We start from the raw sequence: 13072 nt of genomic DNA, 5'->3' as shown, positions 1-13072 counted from the left end.
GGCGTGTCCTGCACAAGATTTCCCTCTCCCGCGTCAGCGCTGACCTCGGCTGTGCGGGGGGGCTGAGAGAAAGTGAGTGCCCTGGCGAGCAGCGCTCAAGGTAGGAACAGTTTTAAAAACACAGTATTACACAAAGTTTTAAAAAGTAATTGCAAAACAACTAAGATCTCCCGGCTGTGCCTCAGGAGTGACTAGATTCTGTAAGCGGCTCGTATTCAGCGCGCTTAAGAAGGCGGGGGGCGTGGCCTTGGCAAAGTGGGCGTGGTTACCAGGCAGGCAGGGAATGGCGCCTGCACAAGATTTCCCTCTCCCGCGTCAGCGCTGACCTCGGCTGCGCGGGGGGCTGAGAGAAAGTGAGTGCCCTGGCGAGCAGCGCTCAAGGTAGGAACAGGTTTAAAAACACAGTATTACACAAAGTTTTAAAAAGTAACTGCAAAACAACTAAGATCTCCCGGCTGTGCCTCAGGAGTGACTAGATCCACCGCCAACAGTTCCGATCTAGCATCAGACCAGGCCTCCATATCATCATGCGACAGCAACCGAGCAGATGCCCTGCCACTAGCCTATGTCCGCCAGTCCCGACTCCATAGTCGTATCTTCACCCATGTTCTGCCGGGGTTTGGCCTCACAAATATGCTTAGTAAACTTCAGCGCTGATTGTGCGTCTGTAAAAAAATGTGACTGTTCCTCATGGATGATTTTCAACTTGGCCGGGTATAACATGGCGTACGGTACTGACGCCGCTCGCAACAGTTTCTTTACTGGTACAAATTCCTTTCTCGCCGCCTGAACCATAGGAGTATAATCCAGAAAAAATGAGAGTTTGTCTCCTTTATAGATAAACGGATCCTTGGCCCTAGTCTCTTTCAATACAGTGTCCCTGTCAGCATAGTTTAGGAGACGCGCAATAATCTGACGTGGCGGCGCGCCCGGTTTAGGCCTCGGTCCCAATGAACGGTGCGCTCGCTCCACTATCATCACCTTGGATAGGACTGGCCCAAAGAGTTCACGCAGCAGGCCATTTATGAAAGTCTCCATCTTGGATATGGGCGTGGTTTCCGATAATCCAATAATGCGAAGATTATTGCACCTCGAGCGCGCTTCCAAATCTTCATTCTTCGCAGTTATCACCTCCAGTATCTTTTCCATCTGAAGAATCTGCGTGAGTGATTCAGCTTGTGCATCATGAGTGTCAGACATATGGTTGTCCAGTACATCCAATCTGTGCTCGTGCTTGTCCACTTTCTTCTTGACCACGTCAAGACCAGTAGCCAAAGCATCAATCTTGCTATCTATCGTCTTCATTCCAGCTCGCAATTCCAACAATATGGTTCTGGTATCATCCTCCGCACCCTCTGCGAGCCATGCGGCGCCTCGTGATTCACTCTGCTCACCCATTCCGTCAGTAGCACGAGTGGACCGTTTGTTTTCAAATTGCAATTTGGCCTGCTTAGGTTCCGATTTGCCCATGCTTGAAGACACTGGTATCAGATGACCCGGCCGGCCAGCTTAGCACTCACACTAGCAATATGTATTACAATCCTTTCCACGGTGGGATAGTCACACACTTCCTATGTCTTCAATTGCATCGGTGTCCAGCGCCCCCGAGGCACCCCTGCTCTCCACGCATAGTTGTTCTCTTTCAGCAGCCAGTCAGGGCAGCAGGCCCCCTCCAGTAAACAGGCCTCACCACTAGACCTCCAGTACTATTACACCAGCCAGCGGGACTCCTTCACCAGTCCACCACACGATATGTTCCCAGGGGTCCTCAAGGGCTATTGGTCTGTCCCAGCCCATCGATACAGCGCCCCATGGTAGCAGTCTCACTTCCAGGTCAGCACTCCTACTACCCCCCCGCAACCGAGAGGTCCTCCATGGTCCCCAACCTCGCCCGCCCGTTATCCGGACTAGCTAAAGGCCGACAAGGCCTCTGGATAGCACCCCCCCAGTCACCGAGAGGCAGCCCAGCACTCGACCATAGCACTTGAGGAGCACCACACAGGCTTTCGCCTCCCGTGGTCCCGCAGCACAGCCCCCACCAGGCGCCACCACACACTCGATCGTAGCACCCTGTAAAGGCCGCGCCGCCCGAACCAACCAGGCCCAGCCCGCTCCGGTGCATCACTCAACTCTTTCCCTCAGCGTCACCAATATCAGCGATGTCCCACAGGTCGGCTTCACTTCGGGTTCTGACGCTTGCCGTTCCTCAGGTCTTTCACTGCACCAGATCCCCGACGGTCCGCCGGGTCTGGAGAGGGGTCGCACCGCACTTCGGCCCAGGTCCCTCTGCCACACAAAGGCTCTGTGCGTCTCGCAGACCTCGCCGTCCCAGGCGTGCGCCTTCTGCCAGCGCCGATCTATATCTTGCTGTTCCTCCCGCTTCCGGCCATACTTTCCAAGTAGTGGTCCGACGTCAGGCTGCAGGCTCGCTCCATCCGCCGCAGATCGTTCACCCGGCTGGCGCCATTTTCATGCACGGCCCGCAGCGGCACCTCAGTCTGGTATAAGAGCAGTGCGACGGGTACAACTCCTCCGACCCCACCAAAATACGCCGCAGCCTCCGTCAACTGCCCCGAGGGATTCTCATAGCATGCAGAAGTCTTTGTAAGGATGGTATTAATCCAGTGAAAGTTCCGGCGCGCGGAGTTTCCCTTAGCAGGCAGCCATTCCGCTTTGCGCCGAAGCCACGCCCCACATACACTGTGTACATGTTTTACCCACACATGCGCTATACCGAACTGCTCTATCCCTGTACTATACCCTTCCCAGGCACAAATACATCCAGCACAGAGTCACTATCCCTGTGCTATGCAGTACCACACATCTACCTGATGTAGGCCAAGGGTGAGTTAAACACACAGCAGTGGAACATTTAAAATGGTGAGTGAGCCTGTAGGCCCCACACCAGTGGCACAAGGTAAAAAGGTCCTGTTCACTACTACCGATCACTACACAGTATGCTGTCACCACCCCACTTGTGCTGCTTGACTCCTGGCAGAGGCAGTAGCATTCCACCACAATGAGGGTAGTGCTTTGGCCGCCCATCCAGTTCAAACAAGATTTCAGTCTGTGAGACAGGCCTATGTCATGGTGCACAGGCATGATCCATGTTCACCTATGACAAAAAAAAACATCATTAGAGATCAAGATAACCGTACAGTTGGGCACTCAAGGCAGGAGTACACGTCTCTTACCATGCAGAGGAGCTTTTTAGTCCCAACAATATGCTTGTCCTCTTTATTGAATAAGGATCAGGTAGTAAAATTATATATGATATCATATGATGACACAGGTTATATCAGATGATTGAGAGTGAGGAAACCATTGGAAAAACTAGGGGCCTGATTATGAGTTTGGCAGTCCCACAGTGGACGGTGCACCGTCCGCTGTGGGACCACTAGACCCGTGGAGAGACTGCCTGCCAGATAAGGATTTTTTTCCTGGTCTGGCGGGCGGTCCTGCGGCGGTCTGAGAGCAGTGGTCTGTCAGGCTCATAAAAGAGCCTGACAGGCAGAGCGCTGCTCTCAGAGCACCAACTGCACCTTTCTGCATGGCGTGGCACGCATGCCACACTGTGCAGGAACTGGGGGTGCATATTTACATGGGGGCACAACATGTACCCCCTGCATTTACCCCCATTCCCAGAGGCACAAGGGGGCCCTTGTTGCCTCACCACCAGCCTTTTCATGGCGGTCTCACTGCCGTGAAAATGGTGGCATTGAGACAACTCTTAATATGCTTGGCTGTGCCATTGCAGCTTTGCCAGCATATTATTGCCTCATACCACTGCGAGACCACCGCTGGATCCTTGATCCAAGGCAATCGCAGCGGTCCAGTGGTGGTCCAACCGCAACACTTAAAATGCTGTGGGCGGACACGCAGTGTGGCGGTGGTCAGGCTGCCACCACGGGTTTGGCGGCCCCATGGACGCCTGAACTGGTAATTAGGCCCTAGATCTAGAGGTAGGGCAGACATTTAGGGCCAGATGTAGGTAGCCTAATACCGGTTGGTAATGGCCGAAATTACCGAATTTCGGCCGTTACTGACCGGTATTAGGCTTTTCAGATGTAGGAGGCCAAATTGTAGGTTTCGGTAATTTACCGAATCGGTAATTTAACGAATCGATAAATTACCGAATTCTTCAAATACCGATTCGGTAAATTACCGAATCCTTAATGTAGGGAGCACTCAAATGGGTGCTTTTCTCATTTCAGGATTCGTTATTTACCACCAACTACAAGTTGGTGGTAAATATCGAAAACCGTGAAAAAAGCAATTTTTTGCAATATTTAACAGTGCCATGTGGCAGACATACATGCCCTTAGGGCATGTATGTGTGCCACATATGCACCCATGCACTATTCAGGGGTGCAACAGGGTGTCAATGTGACACCCTGCCACCCTTGTAGGTCTTCCCCCTATTACCGATTCGATATTTACCAAATCGGTAATTCCCATTCATTCCTATGGGCCTCCAGTCCCATAGGAATGAATGGGACTTACCAATTAGGTAAATACAGAATCAGTAAATACCGATTCTTACCGATTCGGTAAAATTTACCGAATCATTAGCTACATCACATTTACCGATTCCTAAATACCGAATCGGTAAAATTAGGTATTTAGGAATCGGTAATATGTGATTACCTACATCTGGCCCTTATTGTTTACTGGAGCTTATAACACCAATCCTTGTCCTGTGGTTGGATAGGGGGGTTTGTAGCCTAGTGATATAATCCCCTAGAGTGCAATTGCACTTATTCTCCTTAGTGGAGAGCTGCTGCATACTTGGTGGTTTGGAGATGGGAAATTCTGACCCTAGACCCTTTCCAGGCCGAAACAGGCAGCACCTGTCAGTCTTTTTCCGGATACCTGGACTGGATACCCTAAGAGTACTGATTAAATAGTTTTAAGGTAACCTAGAGCCTTAACCCTAACAATCTGGTGACACTGATCCAGTGGGTGCCCTAAACAGATATGTGACCTGTCTCTAATTGGATTTTTAGGAGCCACTGACTGGGAAGGATAATTCTAGGATAGCTTTGATTCCTCAATATACACATTTACTAAGAGATAGGGAGACAAAGGGGTGAGTTGATTCAAATCCATAGACCAAATTATCAAAAACGAAATTAAAAACAATGCAATCCATGCAAACATATTTTATCAAAATAAACCAGTGAAACCTTAGGTGGAACAATGAAAATAAATGCAAAAAGAACAATTGACGGACAGAATGCAGAAAAATGTCATACATTCACCCAAGTACAGAGCTCTGGGCCCAAATCCATTGTTTTTCTAGCTCACCATGCCATTCCAGTTTGGACGCAGCCATATGTAAATCAGTCTTGACCCTGCGCCCAATGGGAACAGTCCAGCCCGAACTGCCAGGCCAGGTCCTCCCTGGACTGGATACAAGCATCTTAGGACCGGTTTCAGGCTTTCAGCCCTCATCAGCCAAGATATCTTGACTCCAGTGGCATGGAGAGCACAGGACCTCCGTCTGGGCATACCCGTCCCACTCGGGGTGACAAATACAAAAAGAACAATTGAGGTACAGAATGCAGAACAATGTCATACATTCACCCCAGTACAGTGATCTAGGGCTAAATCCATAGTTTTTTTGCTCACTATGCCATTCCAGTTTGGACCCAGTGACTATGGATGAACCAAGCAAAGATACTTGTTGCAGTCGCGCACTGTTCACTTGGTGTTACTTCACACCTAAACAACTTACTCACACTTTAACACAATTTGTCAAGTTGCAATCTTATATTTATTAGTCAACTTATATGCATAAAAATGATTGAAAATATACACAATCAAATCCGTACTCAGTTTCATAAACTTGTATGTCACAAATCATAACATTCAAAGTTGCTCATTGTTCAACCTAAAACATTTTTTAACATCAAATCAGCACATATTTGCTCTATGCCCAATGCATTTCGGTACCAGACCGGTACCTTCCTCAGGGGCTAATCTTTGTATGGTGATGTTGCGCTTAGCTATCTAGCTCCTTCGCATTGTGTTCCCGATTTATTTTGTGGGAAAACTGTGGGCGTTGATCACAATGTCAATATCTCATGTGCTCTGGTTGGTTTGATTTCTATACGAAAAGAGTCTAGCAACGTGAATATCCCGACGCGATGGCAACAGTTTCGAGTGGACCCAGCCATATGCAAATCTGTCTTGACCCTGCACCCAATGGGAACAGTCCAGCCCGAACTGCCAGGCCAGGTCCTCCCTGTACTGGAAACAAGCATCTTAGGACCAGTTTCAGGCTTTCAGCCCTCATCAGCCAGGATAGCTTGACTCCAGTGGAATGGAGCGCACAGGACCCAAGTCTTGGCATACCCGTCCCACTCGGGGTGACAAATGCAGAAAAGCTAGACTGGCAGATGAAGGGTGTTACCCAGAAACCCGTCCCGGGATGCTTGTTTCTGGTTCAGGGAAGACCTGGCGTGGCAGTTCGGGCTGGACTGTTCCCATGAGGCACAGGGTCAAGACTGATTTGCATATAACTGGGTCTGAACTGAGGTGGTAAAATGAGCTAAAGAATGTTGATAGATTCAACCCAGATCTGTGACTCGTGTTGAGTGTCAGAAAAGTTTCAGCGCTCTGTCTATCATCTCCTTTTGTATGCTTTGTTCACACTAAGTTGACAGGGTATGCCTACATGTGGGTCCCTTGATCACTTTGCTACTGGATTCAAGCTAGCCTGGCTGATGAAGGGTGTTACCCAGAAACCGGTCCCAAGATGCTTGTTTCTGGTTCAAGGAAGACCTGGTTTGGCAGTTCGTGCTGGACTGTTCCCATAAGGCACAGGGTCAAGACTGATTTGCATATAGCTGGGTCTGAACTGAGGTGGCAAAGTGAGCTAAAGAATGTTGATGGATTCAACCCAGATCTGTGACTGGGGTGAGTATCTGAAAAGTTTCAGCGCTCCCTCTATCATCTCCTTTTGTTTGCTTTGTTTGCCCTAAGTTGGCAGGGTATGCCCAGACATGGGTCCCTTGGCCACTTTACAACTGGATTCAAGCTAGCCTGGTTAATGAAGGGTGTTACCCAGAAACCGGTCCCAAGATGCTTGTTCCTGGTTCAAGGAAGACCTGGTTTGGCAGTTCGGGCTGAACTGTTCCCATGAGGCACAGGGTCAAGACTGATTTGCATATAGTTGGGTCTGAACTGAGGTGGCAAAGTGAGTTAAAGAATGTTGATGGATTCAACCCAGATCTGTGACTGGGGGTAAGTGTCCCAAAAGTTTCAGCGCTCAGTCCATCATCTCCTTTTGTTTGCAATGAAAATAAAGCTTGCTTGTGATGCAGCTGTTTTGCAGGATCAGGAAGGCAAAGTTAGAATGTTAGTCCTCTGCAGAACAACAAAACTTTAAAATGGGGTTTGCATGGTTTACACTCTTGGCCTGCCTATGGCAATGGGAGGATGCGAGGGGTCCCTAGTGATTGGGTTACCTGGCTCCAAGAGGAATCATGGTAATCACAGACTAAGAGGGCTGATGCTAGACCACATTTGAACCCACAATAAACACGTTTACCCACTGGGGGCCTGTTGACAGTACCATTTTTGGATTTGAAAGAACAGAGTGAAAATGGGATCAAAGTTGGTTGAAATCTGTACCAAATTATCAAAAACGAATTTTAAACACAGTGTAATCGATACAATTGTTTTCTAAATAAACAGTATATTGTTTAACAGAAGAGCTGTAGAAGGCATAATGAAAATAAGGCTTGTTTCAGGTGTGCCTGCTTTGGCAGGATCTGGCTGGGAAAGTTACTAGATTAATGCACCTCAAATTTGTTTTCAACTATTCCCGATGCAAAGTTTATTGAAAATGACTTTATTATGCCACACCCAACGTTGAATTATTTTAAGCATGCTTTTTGTCGTAGATACAATTATATTAGCAACAGTTGTCTCCTCCCTTTAGCACAGATTAGTGCCAATAATAAGACATTTTTTTAGCTCACCCACTATGTACAGAATGTTCTGTTACAAGGCCGAGAATATTTTAATCAATCTTATGCATACGCCTGAAATATAATAATGACATCAATTTCGCCATGGTCAAATGGCTTTTTAAAAGAGGTAAAATATGTATGAGAGAAGGTTATTTGTTATCTTTTGTTTTGACAACCCTGAGATTATCTCAAAATGCAACCATTGGTATGCATTTTTTTTTAATGTATTATTTTTTTTTGATCGTGGACCTCAGTAATGAATCCTGAATCCTACTCCGGGTGAGGGAGTGATTGTGCAGGATTTCTGCATTGTTGCGCCGCTCTGTTAAAGGTTATACCAGTGACCTGTTACAATGGTAAGATGAACTTTATCACAAGTATTCTCATAGCTGTTCCCAAGTTGATGTACCAGGGGTTGGAACTTCAGCTTCTCTGATGAGCATGGAAAGCATGTTACATCCTTGCTCAACCGATAGAGGCATGGGAAACATCACGGCTGTCAACTCTCCCCATGCCATTAAGATGACTTTCAGATAGTCCAGTTCTTTTCAGCTGACAACACTAGGAAATCTGGGGCGTGGGGGTCCTTACCTAGATGTGCTTACAGAAAAACTAGGAATGGCTGAAAGTCAACCAGATGACATGGATCAGTTGACAGCTGGGAAATCAGAATAGAACTTTCAACAAGGCTTATAAAGTGCTATAGGATAGAATGTTTACGCTGTGCCTGATGCACAGAATGTTTGAAGATTGATAACTTGCTTTAATAAACCTTAGATTACATCATATCAACTTCCAAACAGGCACCATGATACAAATGCTAGATTCTGTGTATATACAGAGCATATAGAGCGTAGAGCAGTGTTAATTGAGCATAGGTTAATTTTAGGTTTTAGTTGTGGGTAGTGGTACACGCTGTAAGCATTTTTTGTGTTATCGTCTTAGTTTGCTTCTTTCAAATTAATTGGACAAACAACAAATACCAATGATCTGTGTTAGAAGTGTATTACTGGAAATAATGTCTGTGTTAACATGGAGGGAAGTTGTCATCCTACACACCCAGGTGAATGCTTCTCATACCTCCAGACAGCTTCCTAATGACGCCTAGACATAACTGCTGGAATTGGGATTGAAATCACCAACTCTCCAGGCTGCAATCCTCATGTCCTTTTTACAGGCGTTTGGGGGTGTCATATCACGTGGAACTGTTAAAATCGCAATTCAACCATCCCAGACAACTGAGAAAGAAACAAGAGTAGGTTAACATAACAGAAATCTACTAGAACTTGTGGCAAAACAGAGACTCAAAAAGTGAAGATGTGCAGAACAGAAGAAAATCCTCAAGATCAAACTTTGAGGGTCCAAAAGAAGTGAGTGACCCCAGAGTAACAGCGGCCTACCTCAAAAGAGCTCCTATCCCATGAGATTATGCCATTTAATCATAATTTCAAGATGACGCCCTTCAACAAGATGCCACCTTTCATCCCAGACAGAATGAAAGCTGATTGCTGGCAGAGTAGCATGCAACCATCTGATTTATGGTAGCTCTCTCTGGGTTAATTTCTCATTTAGTCTATTAGTGCAACTACACAAAACATTTTGCAGTGACTCTAGATGTGGAGTAAATCCAACAGCACCAGGCTTGCAACTTGCTCGCATGTCAGCCTACATCAACTTTAAGGTGTTTGCCACTTTCGCAAGAGTTAGGTGCCGCTTAATGCGGGAGATCAAACCCTTATGCACCTAAGCAGGAGCGTGGCTCCTTCTTCCAGATTCAATCAACCAACCCCAATGTACAAATGCGTACAAATGGTGACCACTGATAATGCATTAAATAATCTGTGCATAACGCCAATTTTCCTTTTTGTAATTTGAGAGCTGTGTACCAGAGCACCTTAATTCTGCATATTTCTACACAGGATATCGCTGAGAATAGAATGCTCAGAGGCTTAACCAGGACTCTGCAGCCTTTCAGTGTAGGGGGCTGCCCAACCCTCTAGGGGGGCAGCTGAGGGGCCCCTCGTCACATTCTGCAAGGGGACCCCATCTTTTTAGGTTATGTCATTTGGGAATGGTCTGGCTCCAGGTGATCCTACCACACCAATCTGGGGTGTGCCTCTGTGTGAATGCAGCTTGAGCAGTTAGGGTGAAGGGTGAGCTGTTAGAGTGAATGGTTAGTACATGATTAGGTGAGTTAGTTCAGGGTGAGTGGTGTGTCCCTATGAGTTCTGGCAGACTATTGTGCCTGTGTGCAGGCAGGATGTACAAAGTGCCTGTATAAGGGCAGGCTGAAAGGAGTGTCCGTGTGAGTGCAGAGTAAGAAGAGTGAGTGTAGGGTGAGTGTTGTGACCCCAGTGTGAGTGATGTGCATGTTTGCGTTGTGTGAGCACAGGGTGAGTGCTGTACCCATGAGAGTGAAGGGTTAGTTGTGGTAGTGCTTATGTGGGTTCACAGTGAGGGGTGTGCCAGTGTGAGAGTAGGGAGAGACAAGTGACAGCAGAGTGGGTAATGTGACCATATGAGCTTGGGTGCGGGTGAAAGTGCTGAGTGGGAGGAACGAATGCATGGTGAATGATGCGCTCCTCTGAGTGAGATTAAAGGGTGAGCAGTGAGAGTGATGAGTGAACTGTCACATGAGTGCAGGGTGAGTAGTGTGCTTGTGTGACAGCAGGGTGACTGCAGGGTGAATAGTGTGAGTGCATCATGAGTGGTGTGAGTGCAGTGTAGCCGCCATGAGTGTAGGATGACCATTGTGCTTGTGTGATCACAGGGTAAGTGAAGAATGAATGGTGTGAGTGCAGGGTGACAGCATGGGTGCATAGTGACCAGTGCGAGTGCAGTGTGATCACTGTGAGTGCAGGGTGAGTGTAAGCGGTGAGAATGAGGAGTGAGTTGTCTAAATGCAGGATGTATAACCAGTGGCGGCTGCCACAAAGAGAGGGTGGTGAGGCAGGTGGAGGGAACACTAAGAAGCAGGAGCGTGGGGTGGGGAGTGTGGGGGGTGTTGCTAAATAATATATATCTTTTTTAAACTTACCTTACGATGCCGGCTGCCTCCTGCGTCGCATTGCATTGCGCCTCCTGTGCTCTTCCTGGTCCCAGCAGCCCCTGGGACAGACTCCCTGCGCAATCCCAGCTCTGCTCTCATGCTATGAGCGCAGCACGGGGATTGCCTGAGTGAGCTGAAAAGACGCTCAGCTCAGGACGGGAGACTGGGGTTTCTCCAGCCCGGCTGCTCAATGCAGCTGTGTTGGAGGAACATAAGTGCGCATGTGTGTTTGGCCAGCCTGAGACAGCCGGCCAAGCACATATGAGCACTTAGAACTTAGTGCACATAGCACTACCCTCCCTCCCTCCCTCTCATGCCTCGGTCATGCCCCTCTATGCACGCTGGCTCAGAGACGGCAAATAAAAAATAAACGATGATATAACATTGTTTTATTTTTCACCTGTTGGTTATGAGCCAGGCAATGGGGTGACCCTCCTCCATTGTCGAGGAGCCGTCACGGTGTATGACCAGACACTTGGAGTAACTCAGCATGTTATTGACGTTTGGCGAGTAGGATTTCAGATACAAGTTAAACTACTCCTATTATGACATCAATCAGGGATGGAGGGTGGAGGAAATACATAATTTGCTGATCCTGCAACAAACAAAATCTTGTGATTAGGGTTGTCATCTGACCGGATTTCTACTGGCACCGTTTGTATTTTGATGTCCTGGCCAGTACAAAAAGCACCTAAAGCTGGTATTTTTAGCCCTTATCTGTGCATACTTCAAACAGCACATATAAACAGAAAGTACAAATGGGGGTGGGGTCGCACACTACTCACACACCGGCGGTGTCGCCCCTAAGGACTCTGGTCAATGTAGTAAAGTGTTCGCGATGCATCATCTTTCGATCTTCTGCTATCTTCGCTGTCTTCGCCATCCCTGGACACGTGTTTCGGGGTATTACCCCTCATCAGCAGGGATAGGCCGTGTACTGGGGTTGCCGATGGCTGCCAATATCTGCCAGGTATAGTAGTACCACTCAGGCGCGTAGGTGCGGGATCCCAGGCTCGCCAGCCCGCTGCTCAAGGGAGCTTTAAAGTTACAAATGGGGGTGGGGTCGCACACTACTCACACACCGGCGGTGTCGCCCCTAAGGACTCTGGTCAATGTAGTAAAGTGTTCGCGATGCATCATCTTTCGATCTTCTGCTATCTTCGCTGTCTTCGCCATCCCTGGACACGTGTTTCGGGGTATTACCCCTCATCAGCAGGGATAGGCCGTGTACTGTAGCAGTGTGCGACCCCATTTTGGTAAACAGAAAGTACATTTGAATGTGTTCTAGAGCTTCATTAATGATCCATGACTAATAATTAAAGGAAACAAAGACAGAAAAGTCATGTTAGAAATAAATACATTACATTTTATTTACGGCCCTATTTAGTGTCACAGCCAGTCCTTTGCAGATTAGTTAAATAACAAATGGCCGTATTTTTCTCTTGGAAAGGTGGCAACCCTACTCGTTATATGCCTTTCACTGAATGCATTCTCCCTCCATGGCAGTAAAAGTAAAATACACAAATGTAAGGAATAGGTAGAGTGAGGACCCAGGGAGTACTGGAACCAGTGGGGAAAAAACAAAGCCCAATTAACCAGTTCACAAAGACATGTAAATGGTCTTTTAAGGACCTGTGAAAAACTCGGGTGTGGCTGAGATAAGACGCTAGACACTGCCCAGCCGAGCCCACGGCAGCTCAAGGACACAACAGCGTTAGCCCGAATAGACAGAGAAAGAGGAACTTAACATGAGCATTTTGCAATTGGTTTTATGCCGTGACTGGGAGGGTCAAGCGTAATGTTTACGTGGGTCCGGCCCACCCTCCAGAACCGGGCCATTGCAGAGACTTTTTCTTGAATCATAATTTCTTGAATTCCATTCAAAAATATCTCAGCAGTTGAAAATAACCCGGAGATCCAATTCTTGTAGACAGGACGGCACTATATGGGTGCCGATGGGTGTCATTTATCTCAGCTTTTCTTGTGGTTCCAGCTCATGGTAGCCAATCATTCAGATCCAGCTTGAAAGAAAACTGGACTCCAT

This window comes from Lissotriton helveticus, chromosome 6 (genome assembly GCF_964261635.1).
Source record: "Lissotriton helveticus chromosome 6, aLisHel1.1, whole genome shotgun sequence".
Classification (NCBI taxonomy): domain Eukaryota; kingdom Metazoa; phylum Chordata; class Amphibia; order Caudata; family Salamandridae; genus Lissotriton; species Lissotriton helveticus.
This window is presented reverse-complemented; position numbering follows the sequence as displayed.